At 37.7% G+C, this 13,212-nt stretch overlaps 1 protein-coding gene across 8 annotated transcripts in view; it reads left to right on the forward strand.

Moving 5' to 3' along the window:
- Positions 1-207: 207 nt before the first annotated feature.
- gpp (DOT1 like histone lysine methyltransferase grappa) overlaps positions 208-13,212 on the forward strand; it is a 45,061-nt gene continuing 32,056 nt past the window's right edge. For 3 of the 8 annotated variants that reach the window (XR_016271698.1, XM_018019411.2, XM_089476655.1), the window contains exons 1-2: positions 208-444; positions 1,035-1,328. The gene's annotated coding sequence lies outside the window, so the exon portion shown is untranslated. Of the gene's footprint in view, positions 594-677; positions 913-1,034; positions 1,329-13,212 lie in introns of those variants that run through there. The other 5 variants (XM_089476649.1, XM_089476652.1, XM_089476650.1 and 2 more) reach the window with 5 other exon arrangements.

Here is a 13,212-nt window from a genome sequence, read left to right on the forward strand (position 1 = left end):
AAAATTGTTTAAAAATGTTCAATAAAGATTAATAATTGTTAACTATAAAAACTCAGGAGACTTTGTGGATATTATCTTTTAAATTGTTTCAAGAATTACGTGTTTTGCAAGTACAATAACAAATTGGTATTTATTAGGGCATATTTAGTATATAGGACGGTTTCCAAGCATGGCCACACTGCAAGCGTATCTCTTTTTCATATTTTCTTTTGTGTATTGTTTCTCGCTCTCGCTTGAACGGTACGGACGTGTACTGCCGCTGCGCGTGTGTGTTTTAACTTGGCTTAAGGAAAAAATACTTAATTATACAATACACATGTATTTTGTTCTTTCATATACAACAAATTACATCCAGTATACAAGTGCAGTGGGTTTGACATACATACACAGCGTACGGCATGGCAGGCAAATGCTATACTAAGCAAAATACATAATTTAAATTACGTGAGTGTTTGTATGCGGTGCACGCGATAGAGCGAGCCAGCAAATCAGTGCCCAACATAGCCGCGTAGCCGTGTGAAAGAGAAGCAGAGCATCTAAATTGCTTGTGCTTCTTGTTATAAATGTGACGACGAAAATGGCTTAAAGAAAAAGTAAAATATTCGGAGTCGGCACGCTCGTGTGTGTGCTGTCTTTGTGTGTGTGTGTTTCTGTGTTTTTAAATGTGTAGTGTATGTCTTTGTTTGCTTCGAGTTAAAAATGAAATTTATTATCAATTGAAGTATATATAATATTGCAAATATTTTATAAAAGAAAATTTGATCAACCATATGCAGCAAGAATAAAATAAGAGGCTGTATCGTCTGTTCAATAAGTGCAAAGAAAATAAGAAGCGCATGCCGCTCTCGTCGTTGTGTACGTGAGTGCGATCATTGTGAATGTGTGTGTATGCGAGTGCATGCATTTGTGCGGGTATATGTATACAAAAGCAGCAACAGCAGCTGAAAAGTGTATTATCGCAAAAAATATCTGAAACAAATAAAAAAAATCCTTTAAGAAATGCAAAATTATTTAATATTGCATATTTTTTGCAGCGCTTGCTAAATATCAATCACATAACAACGAAGTAAATATAATTAAAGTGCAAAAGTGTGGGTAACAAATACCAAAACAAACTAAGGTTTCGCCAAATGGTATTTTTGTCTTCCTCACCAACTCGGCTCGGTTGAGCCCGCCTAAAATGTCACATAACAGTAACAACGAATGGAATAAGTACTAAAGACTTTGATCAAGTATAAAAAAAATACTGAAAGACGGCACGAGAGCGAGAGAGCGGAAAGCAGCAGAAATAGGCAGTTAACGGTGATCGAGCGAGGGCGGAGAAAAATGTGAGTACCACCACCCAATGAAGAGCGTATAAACGCTCTTGTTTCTATTACATACATCTGCATATGTATGCGTTTGTTATTGTGTTTCTTTTTGTATGCGACGTATCAGTAGCGATTCTTATATTTTTTGTTCATTGCCTATGCATTGCGACTTTGTAAATTTGTGGTCGCGCAATCTTTCCGTTTACAATGGAGCGGAAAAAATTCTTAATTTTCTTTTCTCTTCGTTGTGGTTATTACTGATAGAGAGCAACAGCTCTTAATGAGCGGAAGCGGAGTAGACCTTTGCTGCTGTAACTGCTTAGAAATTGATTTATTCTCTATAAAATTTGACAGATTTTTATAAAACGATAAATATATATAGATGTATATGTAAGATTTCAACAACAAAACATTCTGTTACGCTGTCAATCAAACAAAAAATCCAATTAAAGCTCAAATCAAAACAAGCAGCGAGCTCTGAAAGACATGCACAAAAAGAAAAAATAAATAAATAAAATAACAACTGTGCCAACTACTTGGATTTGAGCACGGTACACACACATATACATACATATGTATGTATGTGCCAATTGGGCATTCTATTTATGTATATACATACATATGTATGTATGATGCTTGCCCGTTTGCATTCGCTTGTCAATTAAACTGCACTTCCAATTCATAGTTATTGTTGCTATTCGTTTCTATGATTTTTCTCTTTGACAAGCCCCATACAGCAGCCGCCGCCGTTGCCTTTGACTGCGGCTTAAAAGCCTTCAGTTTAATCATTTCTCTTTCCGTTTTGGTGGCCTCTGCTTTGTTGCTGCGGCTGCACAATTTCATGCCGAAAGAGAAATCCATAAAAAAAAGCGTACAAAGCACAAAACGAAACTCCAAAGAAGCAGGCAAACAAAAAAAATACAAAATTAAATACGAATAACAACAAAAGAGAAAGAGAAGAAAAAAACGTGGCAGCTAAACAAAAATAAGTTGCTCTGTTTTCTTCTCGCTGCTGTTGTTGTTGTTGTCGATGCAGCAGCGTTGGATACACACGAAAAACAGACAACGGCCTCAGTCGTCGTCAGCGGCGGCATCAGCAGCAACTTTACTTGCGTTCGCTGCCTCAATTCTGACTCCTTCTCTTTGTGTGCTTCATGCGATTGTGTATGTGTGCATGTGGGTGTGTGTTTGTGTGATTGTGCTTGCAGCAATCGCTGTCTATGTGTTGTTTGTTGTTGTCTGTTGTCTATTATATTGCGTTGTTTTTGTGCTGTTGCGGTCTCTGTGCGCTTCACTGCATTTACTGCAACAACAACAAAAAAACAAGAAAGCTTTAGACTTCAGTTGCATACATAGCTAATCTATGTATGGGTGTAATGTACCGTTTGTTTGTTGATACCCTGTAAATTGAGATATCTGTTTCATTTTGATTTTTAGATTGTCAAAGATCGTTGAAAATAAATATAAATAAATTAGATAAGATTAAAAAGAAAGCTAAAACAATGTTATATTTTTAGATTTGAGTCTTGTATAATAAAAATATATAAAGTAGCTGTTTCTTCATTCCTTTAAATATTTTTAAAATTTCTTCGATTTACAGTTTTAAAAGAATTCATGTATCTCATTGTTTACACGCTTTAAAAAAATGGTGCCATGTGCGTCTCTTGTTTCTTTTGAGATAATATCTGCACATTAGAGCATTGTATCTATAGGATACAAAAATATCTCTGCTCTATATGTATCTGTGAGGCACTTTGGAGGTCTGGCCCGAACACAAATGCAAGCAACAATGCCATAAAGTATATGTGTGTATGTATATGCACACAATATATATATGTAAATACATGTACATATGTATATGCAATGAAAATAGAAACCACAAAGTAAAAGACCAAAAACAACGAAAATCTTACAGAAATAAAATCGGAATGGTGGAACGGGAGGTCAGATCTCAGCCTGCTGCAAATTGTTGACTGTTTAGAATTGAAAGTTAAATTTAGATGCAATGCAGAAAACGAAAAACAGAACAAAAGTAGAGGGGAAAACAATGGCAACAAAAACAACAATCACAGCAATGCCATTAAAAAGGCAAAGCTCACAGATTCCTATATGTGTTTGTGTGTGTCTGTGAATCTATATGTATATGTATATATGGATGCATAGATGTGTGCCTTGTGGCTATAGCTCGCAGCAGCTACTTTTAATTTTATTTCATTTTCTATGTACGACGCGAGTGTCTTTCTATGTATGTATGAGTATAAGTGTGTGTGTGCGTTTGTCTCTTTTTTGTTAATTGTTTGTATTGCTTCTTTTTTTTTTTTTTTGACAGTTGAATGAACTCACAGCAAAAGCAGCTGTTAGAGAAAAAATAAAGAAATAGACGCGATAGGCAAACCATATAAGTAAATAATAACGGTGTTAAAGTTAAACAGCTTGAAAGTTATTCAAGTGTGAGTAAGTGAATGAATCAGTAAGAGAGATGGAGATAGCTTAACGAAGAAGAAGAGAAACAACAAAATAACAAATACAGTGGCTCACAGCTTATTTGACCCAACGTAAAATAAAAATTTCATCTGCTCATTACTTTTTACCCAATGCAAATTTTTGAAAAATTCAAACGTGGAATTGTTATTTCAATATTAAATTAATGGAAAGCATGACTTTTTTATTGATATTTAAAAAAACACAGTAAGAAAATAACAAAAACTAAAAAAAGTCATTAATTCAATGTCACAGCTTATTTGACCCAGACTGTTTGAAGGACAGTTACAGTCGCGTAAAATGAAAATGAACGGTACTTTTTCAGGTTTTGTTTTGATTATTGAATTCGCAATGTGAATTTGAAGTATTTTTACCATTCAAAGTGAGATTTTGTTATGAAAACACGTGTTTGCAAAAATGGGAAAGCGCACAGCAATACATCAGCGGGAATTGGTGCTACACCACTTTAAAAATGGAATTTCGCGGCGTAAAATTGCAGAGATTGTTAATTTACCCGAATCTACCGTAAAAAACATAATAACCCGATTTGTTTTTGAAAACAGAGTGGTTAATAAGGGTAGAACGGCTCCCAACAAAATTTTCAATGGCACAGATGAGCGATACATTGTTCGCCAAATGAAGGAAAACCCTAAGTTATCCGCTCCAAAACTGGCTAGTCAGATGAAGCAACAGCTAGGGAAGTCCGCTAGTGCAGAAACGATCCGTCGTATACTCCGAAACCATGATTTACATGGTAGAGTTGCTCGCAAGAAGCCTTACATTAGTAAGAAAAATAAAGAAAGTCGGCTCCGATTCGCAAAAGAGTACATAAACAAGGACACCAGTTACTGGGACAAAGTCATTTTCGCTGACGAGTCCAAGTTTAACATATTTGGTTCGGATGGGAGGCCCTACGTCTGGCGACAAGCGAATACCGAGCTACAAGAGAAGCACCTGAAACCCACAGTAAAGCATGGTGGAGGGTCTGTGATGGTTTGGGCCTGTATGTCTGCCTCTGGAGTGGGAAAACTAGCTTTTATTGAAAGCACCATGGATAAGAATATGTATTTAAACGTTTTGAAGCAAAATCTTATCCAAAGTGCTGAATATCTGGCCGTGAAAGAGGATTTCACATTTTATCAAGACAACGACCCTAAGCACACATCAGGTGTCGTTCAGTCTTGGCTGGTATGGAACTGCCCGCATAACCTCAAACCGCCAGCACAGTCCCTGGATCTTAATGTAATTGAAAATTTGTGGGCCATTTTAGACACCAATATCAGGTCCCGGAATATTTCCAACAAAAATGAGTTAAAAACGGCATTAGTCGAGGAATGGGGGAAAATCCGACCCGAAACAACAAAAAAATTGGTGGCTTCAATGCCTGCAAGACTTAAAGCTGTATTAGACCAACAAGGGGGTCATACAAAATATTAAATTAAAAAAAAACTAGGCATAATTTTGAAATTACTATTTAAAATAAGTAATGGGTCAAATAAGCTGTGACATTGAATTAATGACTTTTTTTAGTTTTTGTTATTTTCTTACTGTGTTTTTTTAAATATCAATAAAAAAGTCATGCTTTCCATTAATTTAATATTGAAATAACAATTCCACGTTTGAATTTTTCAAAAATTTGCATTGGGTAAAAAGTAATGAGCAGATGAAATTTTTATTTTACGTTGGGTCAAATAAGCTGTGAGCCACTGTAGGTAAAATTAATAGCTCTCAAATAAGTGCAGTTATACAGTTAAACAAAATTGCTGATTGTAGAAGAGGTAAATATTGTGAGGGTTCTTTACTGTCGGATACTTGGTATTTTTAGAGAATTACAAATAAGATTTATATTAAATACTGAGTAAATTTATATGCTTTCGGCAGTAATACCAAAATAAATATTCAATTATGTTATGGTTAGAGTATTATTATATCATAAAACAGTAAAACTGTAATTAATACTGAATTAATACGGTTGCAGCCGGTGGCATTCGCTTCAATTGATATGAAATACTTTTGACCTAGTTCTCTCTTTCCCTTTTCTCTGCTACTCTACTTTATTGCCATATTTGTTACTTAAGTTCTCTTTAATAGGCTGCTTTTACAAAAATCTCTGCTCATTTCATTTTATGCTGCTGTCAATTGCTGTCTGTGCTCTGCTTTAATCGCACGCAAATTGAACGCGTTTTTCTCAGCTTTAATTCGTTCGACATTCTTCGGTCGTTTCTCACGTTCGCCATTTGACAGTTGGCAATGGATGAATAGCATCTGATATATCACACCTGCCAAAACGGGCTCTCAATTTGAGACTTTTGCAAATGTTGCGCTCCAGTTTTTCACGCTAAAAACCACTTTTCATTTTGGGCTTTGCTGCTTTTTCTACTTTGGCAGCAGCTGCCACGCTAGGCAAAGGAAATCATATACCTCGAGAGAGCGAGAGAGAGGGATAGATATAGAGAGGAGGGATAGAGAGAGATACAGAGAGGACGTGTGCTTGAAAGAGAGCCAAGACAAACTGGCGGCGCTGTCAGTCAGGCAGCAGTCTTTGGGAAATAGCGGCGCGCTGTTAGGATCTTGACTGAAACAAACTGTAAAAAAACAAAAACAAAAAAATTAAAAAGGAAAAACTAATAAAGTTGCCTTTTGCTGTTTCGTTTTCGGTGTTTGCCTTTGCCACGATTTTCCGTTGCAAATTTATACTCTGTATTAGAAAAGGGTTTGCTCAGAAAGTATTGGCTATGAATACATACGTATTTATGTATGTATGTATGTATGTTGCTATATGTTCTCATACAAATTCAGCAAGATTTAATGAAACAAGCATTTAATGCTTGGACTAGTAGCTCTTTATAGGGTTCAGAGTATTGTTTAGTCAAGCGTTCCCGACTTGAGCAGTCTAATTTTATCTAAGAACTAATCTGTACATATAAACAATCTATTTAATGTATTAAATCAAGCATTGCCTTAGTATCTCATTATTTGTAGAGTCACCTCACTAATTTTCTTTCCTGTGCACATGAATTTAATTGGGGGGGTCTTCGCTTAAGTAAGTTCTCTTATCATTTGACTTGCTGTCAAACTACGTTTTCTGTGGAACTTTTTGGCGTACTTTGTGGAGAGTATGAAGGAAAAAATAAATAATGAATAGAAATTTCTTTGTTGAGCCCGCATAAAAGCTAAAGTCAAGTCAAAAGGTATCCAATGGATACACACAACTAGCTGCCATATGAGATGCGGATACTGGGTAAAGTTGGCAGGCTACTTAGCTTGGCCCAGTCAACCGTTATAACTAGCGTTAGAGCTGCCCAAGTGTGTGTGTGTGTATCTTTGAGATACTGTATGTATATACAACATGCATGCATAAAATGCCGTAAACATAAACACCATCTAAACAGGCGACATGCTGGCCCCCCTCTCTACGCTCCCCTTTGTATAGCTCCCTTATCATTACTCGTAACAGCTTAAATGCTTTTTACATGGCAACAGAACAGAAAATCGATGACAATTTACCATGCGTCTGTCACTGTGCATAGCTGTGTATGTGATATGTGTGTGTGTGTGTGTGTGTGTGAGTCTGTGTGGGTATTTTATACGCTTCTACACACACATACATACTTCATGCATTATGTATTTGATGTACATGCGCAAAATTCCCACATCCCATAGAGTGCAGATGGAAAAGACTTTGGCAGAGACTGTATTATTATTTTTCTTTTTTTGTTCTTTTTCTGTTCCTTCTCGTAGACAAAACAAAACAACGATTTGAAAAAAAGCACGGCAAACAAGAAAAACAGAGTGGAAGAGGAGGAGCAGCAGAAGCTTAGCCACCCACAAGGTTTGCTGTGCTGCCTACGCTGAGTCTCTTTTTCGCTAAGCGCTCTCTCTCTCTCTCTCGCTCTTGCTCTCTGTTTTCTTTTTTCTTGCCACCCACTCAACACTCTCGCTCTCTGCCCCTGCCTCTGCCCGACGTTGCTGCTGCTGCTGCATTATTTTCATTTTCAACTTTTTATTCTGCTTCTTGACTAATGCTGCTGGCAGCCCGCCTCCTGCTCCTCCGGCACACAGGCGACCTCATTCGCTGAGGAATGGCGTCGCTGGCGCTGCTTCTGCTTCTTCCCTAGCCACGCTTAGCAGCCCGTGTCGCTTAAGGCCGCAGCTGGCAACGCACATTTTGATAACATTTGTGATAAAAATAATGCGGCAACAACGCACCGAACAGCACGAGGCACAAGCCAGGCGTAGGGCGGGGCAGGGCTGGGGAAGGAGAACGTGCCAGGTCAGTGGGTGGAATGGAGCAGACAAGACGCTGGCCCAGGCTTTTGTCTGCGTGTATATGTTTGTGTGTGTGTGTGTGTATTCGTGTATATGTGTGTGTGTGTGTGCGCTGTAACTAGTTTTTTGCGTTCGTTTTTACTTTGGCATTCTTGGCTTTTGCAGCGTTGCCAATTTTCACTTCGGCTAAGCTGTTTGAAAGCTAGGCAACTCAGGCTATTGCCCTCTCTTTCTCTCTGTCTCTCTATCGCTCTTGCAAACAACGTCAATAATTTCATTCATTCAGCCTGAAGATGAACACATTCGAAACTCCAACCCCGCCCACTTTGCCACATATCTTTCGGCTTGAAAAGCTTTTTGCCTTAATTTAAGTTAAGGCATCAACTTTAATTCTATTTGATAATCACAAAAGTTTCGGCTCTGTTTATCTAATTGGAATTGTAATTGTGTCAACTAAATTCTGTTTGGCTAACGAGTCACTTGTGAAATTTACCGTTTAGTTTGACACTTGACGCAGATGCTGAGAAACTTTATAAATTGATAAAGATTTTTGCTTAAAGCGTAAATATGTGAGCGAAATGTTTTATATATATAATGAAATTGTTGATAAAATGTAAATTTTGGAGATAATTCTTTGAATTTGGAGGACTGCTTAATTTATAAGCTATGAATATGTCAACAGTTAAATATGTATATATTTTTATTTTATACATATATACATGCACATCCATATGAATACGAACTGGATTGGATTGAAAAATTTTGTATTTATTTTAGTTACATACATATGTATATTTTTACATGTATAGATAGAAATCGCTGTGAATATGTGGTAGTACTAACCGTCAGGTACTTAACATACTGTTAATAACAGTCTTTAAATTTATAGTTTTATAACCAGCAGCAGAACGCACAAATTCACATTGAAAAGGAAATAAACAATTAAAATTGGACCTAAGGAAAGAAAATGGGTTCATAATAATTTGGCTTCACATTTTATCTATTTTCTTGTCAACTAAAATATTTTACTGTATTTAAATCACATGTTCACTGTTAAAAATTTAATGTTATTATACAATTATACCATGGTGTAATATAATAATACAATCCATAACATAACTTCCAAATTTGCCCTAAGTAAAATCTGTTTAAAGGCCATAGCTAGCTTGTTTATTGAATTAAGTTAAAGACTCCGTCACAGCATTTAAATGAGCTACAAAGCAAACCGGCCACGCCCCAATGGGGGTGTCGCATTACCAATGCGCTCGGTTCGCTTTGAAGCTAAAGCAAACTTTTCACAATTCACATTAAATTAATGCGCTCCAGCAAGGCAAAAGTTCATGCAGCCACAACTACAGCAGCTACAACAAGAACAAGAACAACAACAATATCCGCAACAAACACGAAAAGGACCCCAAGCGCAATTGCACAGAGGAGCCGGCGACGCCCCAGTCGAGTTTCGGTTCGAGTTTCGTCCTTGCTGTTAAATTGAAGTGCAGACGCCATTTCTATTACTCCGCACATTAAATTATACCACGCGCTGTTGCCAAACGCGATATCCTGCCAATATGCCCAGTCGCCCGCTCAACCCCCAAGGCCCAAAAGCCAACCTTTCGAACCGAAAATAAAATCATGACTCGCACAAAGGGCAACTACGAGAAGAAGCCAGAGCTGCGCCCAAAACGAGGCGCGGCAGCCAAGGCACATAAAGGAGCCCGCTGCTCTTATATATATATTTATATAAACAGATATATATATATATATATATATATATATATGTCTATATATGTATATATATTAAAGACCGTTTCTCCAGTTAGAACATTTTTCGCCAGGCACCGCCCCAAAAGTTTCTGCAAGTAGCACATTTTAGGACCACCAGGGGGAGGTAGGTGCCTGATTATTTTTCATGCTTTCCCATTTCATTTTACTGCCTGGCACACACACAAACATACACAAAACACACACACAGTAAAACTTTCACAATACGCCTCTGCCTATAGAGGGTTGCTGCTTTTGAGCGATGTCAGCGTCTCCACCCGCTCCGTTACAAAAAAGAAGGAAAATAAAGCGAAAAGAAGAAGAAGAAGCAGCAGCAGCAGCAGCCGCCGCCTCACGTGCGCCTGAAGTTGACGCTCGCTCGTTGTTGTTATTGCTGCCTGCTCACAGTGGCTTGCTAACTACTTGCTCACTCTCTCTCTCTCTCTCTCTCTGTCTCTCCCACATCAAATGGCTGCCTGCCGCCCAACACATTGTCTGCCCTTGATTTTATCGATTTTCGCTCTCGCCGCATGCGGCGCTTTTTGCTCTCTGCCTGTTTTTTTCGTCTTCTCTCTCTCTCTCTCTGTTCCATAGCAAAATGGCACTCACATAAAAGCGCGCGCTCTTGTGTTTTATGCTAAGCTCTACTAGTTGTGTGTGTGTGTTGGCTCCATTGTTGTACATGATATATACATACATATATATATGTGCATGTATATGTATGTATATGCACGTATTCCGGCCGGTCGTTCGTACATAATGTGCTTTGGGTTTTGCACATGTTTTTATGTGCTGGCTGCTGTCGCCGAGGCTGCGTTGTTATTTTTGGCATTTAACCCAACGACCACCCAACCACCCACCACTCACTTAAATTGCTTGTGTGTGTGTGTGTGTGTACATATATATTTACAGTTTGCGTTTGGCGCGCTTTAATCTTTTGCCGACCAATTTTCATACAATTTAAATTTCGCCGTTATGTGAACATGAACCAGTCTGACTCTTATTTCATGTCCCTTGCGTCAATTTTTGTTGCATTTAAGCTTTCAATTTTTAACACAACTCTCGACTCGATTCGACTCGTCTCGCTTTAACTGACCCGAGCTCACCCACCCCTGTAACACCCCTGCAACACCACCCTGCTCCATCCAGTCTCCCTCAGAGCGATGTTTTGTTGATGTTGTGCGAGGTCGTCTTTTGGAATTTTCAATTCAAAACGAGGTAAATTACTAAATTCTTTGAAGTGTTTGCAAATAATTGGAGCATCAATTATTTACACTAGCCATAATTAATGATTTGCCTTAGTTATTTGTGCTTTGAGTCTTAGAGTATAAACCAAGCAATTTTCCACTTATACATTCTGCTTAAAGGGTTCTTCCAATTGCAGTAAGTTCTAAAGGAATAAATGAGCAAACGTAAATTATCTTAATTGGAAAATAGGTAATTTAAGCATTAAATGGTGATTGGGGTATAATAGGTTTGTAATACTGGATATAGCTAATGGAAAACTAAATAAAGCGCACGAATAAATTAAATAAGAATGAGAGGCCGGAATTACATTCCCATATTTACATATATATATTCAAACAGCTGTGATTATATACAGTTATATTATTATAAATATAAAACGAATATTGGGCCTAGCCTAGCCTATTGCTACAAATTTAGATATTGAGATAGAGGTAAGTTAAGTTTGTTATGTCCAATATTTCATGCTCAATCGGACTACGGATTTACTATTATTCAAATTTAGTATTATTTTTCTCATACCCCAACTAATTCTATTTCTAGAAACAAACATTTTCAATAATTTTCCTAATTCGTTGGCTTACAATTCATTCCGAATTTAAAAGTGATATCGCACGGCTTTCCATCCGAAAATTTATGTTTATTTTAATGATTTGCATCATCACTACTATTTAAAGCCCACAATTACAGCAAGAAATGTTGTCAATTGTTCATTTTCTCTGCTTTTATTACAATCTATATCCATATGATTCAAAGAACTTTTCTTAATCAATTCAAGAAATTCGATCTGATACTAGATAAGCCGACGTGTCCAGAGCAATTACAAATTCAACGCGAAAGGGGAAGTCGACTGCAGCCAGAGGGGGGAACCATTAACACCGTTAAGTTGTAAACAACCAAGTCGATGAGCAAGAAGCAGGAGTTACTTGCAGTTCGTGGGTTAACCCGTGACTCTCTGCTGCGTTTTTTTGTTTTATGGCATTTCGGGGCGTGGCTGGGGCAGCCTTGCCTCGTGCGAAAAACAAAATGAAGAGTAATAAACAGTCGTCGCGTGCTCAGACGTCATGAATTTAACAGCCGACAATGCTTGGCAGGCCGAGAAGTGGCCGTAAATCCGCCCTATTTAAGGGGAAGCAAAGGGCGATGGGAAAGGGCAGCGACCTTCCGCTCTCCACTCTCCTCACTCACGCGAGATGCAAGCATAGCTAAAATGTCCTTAAACTTTTAGCACTCAGTTTAGCTATACAAATAACGTTTTCTTGTGTGTTTTATTGCTGTGTTGTTCACTATTCGTTTCTCTGTGGCGCTCGCTTCATTCATTTATTCATTCAATTCACATTCTGCGCTGCTGACAAGCCCTTTTTTCGCACAGCGACTTTTATTTATGCGATAAAAATAAAGCGATAATAAATGGTGGGCAACAAGCGCCAAGTTATTGCACTCGTTCTCTCTCTCTCTCTCTCTCACTCTCTCTCCCCTCGTGCGCTCTGCAACAGCTGTTTGGCTCTGGCTTAAGAAAGTTGCACCGAAAGTTCAATTGCCTCGCTCTGGCCTCGACATGGACTGCGCTGCCCACATTTGCATTATTTATGTACATCTTAGCAGTAAGTGACGGCGACTGCGACATCGCCGTTTTTTTTTCAGTTTGTTTCATTTCCATTTTGCATGTGTTGTTGCGTAATTTCCGTTGCTAAAAGTTTTAAAGCGACTGTAAAATCGTAACCTAGAGGGCGAGAGCGAGAGCCAGAGAGAGAGAGAGAGAGAGAGAGAGAGAGCGGGATAAGCAGATACATATGTATGTACATACATATATATACAAGTGATACTGGGAGAGTGGTAAATGTGTCTTGTTATAGGTCAGGTCCACTAGAAAAAGGCCATACCTCATAAAAATTTTAAAAGAAAATAGTACATAGTTTTAAACTTATTGTTATCGAAAAATATATCAAATACAAATTTGGAAGTTAAAGTAATTTTTAAAAAATCTGGGGTTTTCCAATTACTAGTATAAATGGTGAATTTTGAGATATACATATGAAGAATCCACTCCTAATGAATAAATGATAAGCTCCAAACCAAGAGCTTATCTTATCTTTAGTCAAACAAAATTAATACAAAGGCTTCAATTGTTTTTGATTTTGTTATT

Source organism: Drosophila arizonae, chromosome 2, assembly GCF_054131065.1.
Source record: "Drosophila arizonae isolate 15081-1271.41 chromosome 2, UAZ_ARI_1.0, whole genome shotgun sequence".
Classification (NCBI taxonomy): Eukaryota; Metazoa; Arthropoda; class Insecta; order Diptera; family Drosophilidae; genus Drosophila; species Drosophila arizonae.